This window comes from Drosophila mauritiana, unplaced genomic scaffold (genome assembly GCF_004382145.1).
Source record: "Drosophila mauritiana strain mau12 unplaced genomic scaffold, ASM438214v1 Y_02, whole genome shotgun sequence".
In the NCBI taxonomy this organism is placed as follows: domain Eukaryota; kingdom Metazoa; phylum Arthropoda; class Insecta; order Diptera; family Drosophilidae; genus Drosophila; species Drosophila mauritiana.
The window spans coordinates 35,869-39,080 of record NW_022881541.1 but is presented as its reverse complement, the minus strand read 5'-3'; the positions used below and the strand labels follow the sequence as shown (position 1 = coordinate 39,080).

The following is a 3,212-nucleotide window of genomic DNA, read 5'->3' as shown; positions in this document are numbered from 1 at the left end:
TGACGAGGGAACGACGCTGAACAGTAGACGGCAAAGAACGCCGAAGACCGCATCAAGAGCTGTTGATATGCCTAATATCTTCCGGAAAAGGCAAACATTCAGAACTTATTTATTATTTATTATTTCGTAGGGAGAAGAAATCGATAGTGTGTTACAGCACGTGTGCTCGACAGCGACAGCTTTGGAACCAAAATTCAATAGATCCAGCTTTATAGCAACCAAAAAAGATCGTGTGCAAAAATTTTTCCTATTACTTCAGTTTTATTATTTGCTCGCAAAAAGTGTTTCTATAAACTGTAGTTCTGCAGATCCTCTTATGTGTCAGCAGGTAGGCATCTGTGCGTAGCTTCTAGCTCCTCTTAACTGAATTCAACGAAATGATATGTTTCTAAACAAGATTTTAAAATTCTTCGTACACTTTTTTATAGATATGCGATCATTTTTTTGTATGTGACGACGTTACAGTAACTGTAGAGGTACGTCGATTGGAAATGGATGATTCAGATAACACTGTAAAAGAGGCCCTATCTCTGGCACGTCATTGGCTTGAATATGCAGATTGGCAAAAGGCTTTTTATTATTATATCAAGTAGCGAAGCTAATAAAGTCAAAAGGACGGCTTCTTAACTTCATTGATACAATTTACGTTTATGAACCACAAACAACAGTCCAGCTCGCTCACCTCGTTCGCCTTACAAAGAGGGTTGTTTTGTCCTTGGAACCACTTGATGACATGGAAGTTAATGTAGTTGCAAGAATGCTACAATTAATTTCCTCCACCTTTAGGTTAATAATTAATAGTAATGAACTTAATACTTTAATGGATATTTATTATGAAACGATGGTGAATGAACTGTGCGATATTCTTAACAAATTGAATACAGAGTGGGAGTACATACCGAAATCTCAATGTCGTGCAGAATCTGAATCTTGCCTAAACATTGATAACTTCAGAAATAGGCTTGAGCAAATGTCTGTTCTAAGACCTCAAGGTTTAGAGCATATTAATAACTGGTTACATGCTCATTGGAAGTTAAGCAGCTGCCTATTTTATATGGGAATGGGCACAGCACGCCGTCTTCATCCTGAGGAAGGTCCAAAACTAATAGAGCGATCTACTTTTAGTATGCGTATGGAAAGTTTTGACTTAGACCAAGATAGAAGCATAGAATTTCAATCCGCGGATTCTATGCATACTCTTATTTTTACTGACAAACTTCTTGATGAATTAAAACGACGACTTCGAACTGACGAAGTGCTAATTTCTATACGAAGTCACAAGCAAAGTCAATACTGGTGGTATCCTGAGCAGGAGTCCCACACTCAAGTACTCGTAGTTAATGCATATACAATAAATAATATTTGGAAAAAATCTCAAGAGGTTGTCGAACCATTTCAATATATTTCAAAATTGAAAATGAATTTTTCGGAAGGTGATTCAATAAATGAGCCGTCACGACAGATCTTTAATCGTGGTATAGACTTTGATGACCCTGAGGAAGATATCGAAAATGTCATTCATGATTGTGTGTATACTCCTTTAGAAGTTCGTATGTATCGAACTGAACTATTTGGTCATTCAGTTCTCGGAGTTACTTTTACTCAAGCGGATATAGATTATTGCGTGCTAATACGGATGACTAATATACCAGAATTAAATGAAATGGAAAGAGAAAGCTCTACTTGTCTAGTGAGAGCTGGAGTCCTACAATCAACCACTTTGTTATTAAGGAATCGCTGCGATAAATCTCAGCCTGTTTATATTTATCTTCGCGCTGCTAATATATCTGAACCGTGGAATAACTTTTTCCATTCTGGAGCTTTTTTTGCCTTCACCACTGACATACGTAGTTGTCGAATTTGGAACTATGCTCGACCCGAACCGAGATGGCAAAACTTTGCTTGCATGCCTGAATTAAACAAAAGTATATACTTTGGAATACATTGTCGTTGTAATTATATTAGTGACTTTGATGCAGATGGTATGCCAATAATTGTAGTCCCAATGAATTTAAAATGTCACCTGGAACGGCCTATAGTGGGCCAAAGTTATCAAATAATAATATTCTTTTTCTCTTTAGCTTCATTTGTAATAATATATATATTTTATAGCATGCAATCCGTTTCTGATTGGGATAATAACTTATATACTGAACTATATCCAATAGGAGGAAAATGCTACCGAGGTGATCTTGTTTTAATGTGTACTTTCGGAGGAAGATATAACGCTGGTACATCAGCAAATATTATATTTGCCTTCAAATTTTCCAACCAAACACGGGACATAATAGTATATCAAGACCCAGTTTTTAAAACATTCAAAAGAAATAGTACAATATCTTTCCGACTACAAAATATACATTTCAGTATACCAACTGGAATTGCTATGTGGCACGATAATTCCGGAGTTTATCCACATTTTTTTTGTAGAAATCTTGTTCTATGCGATATGAATACTAATGAGGGCCAGTTATTTTCAATTCAGCAGTGGATTCAATGTTATAAAGTGTTAACTGTTTATAAAACGGCAAACGCATTTTCTCTGATAAATACCGATAATGGAAAAATTCATTCCGGTAAGCTTCGGTTCTTACACGCTATGGAAAATTTCATGGGAAACTGGTACTTATTTCAACCAATTATTGGACCATGGCGTTTTGGAACAGAGAGACTGGCCTTTTGCAAATGGGAAAGAAGTTGCATTTTTATAGCAAAACTTTTTATTGCTATAACATTTGTAGTACTATTTTTCGGACGCACAGAACCAATGGCATGCGATCCTAGTCCAAAAAAATATAATGACATCGATGTAGTACTTCGACTATGCTTTAGCTGTTATGTAACCAATTGTATTGTACAAGCATCATTGGAAACAGCCTTCAGAGCGATTGGAGTATACGATTTTATTTAAATATAGGGTCATATATATTTCCCTTGAGTATTTTTTTATGTTTTCGGGTTGAGGTAAAATGATATGTTCCGCATCCACAATTTTATTGTCTTACTTTCTGTTATAATGTCTTAAGCTTATATAAATTTTAATCATCCTTGTTATTTGTTTCGCTACTACTTTATATGGGGGCGAAGAATAGCTTAGTTTTTCATCGTTGGTGTATAGCTGTTTATCGTAGTTCATTCCATTTATATATAGTAACTTTTCTGGTCTTCTAAAATGATGAAATTTCGAGTTCACATTCACACTAGCTGAGTAA

The 3,212-nt window shown here is 35.5% G+C and overlaps 1 pseudogene; it reads left to right on the top strand.

The window, feature by feature from the left end:
• Nucleotides 1-316: 316 nt before the first annotated feature.
• Nucleotides 317-2,911, top strand: LOC117149946 (annotated as a pseudogene).
• The last annotated feature ends 301 nt before the right edge of the window (nt 2,912-3,212 follow it).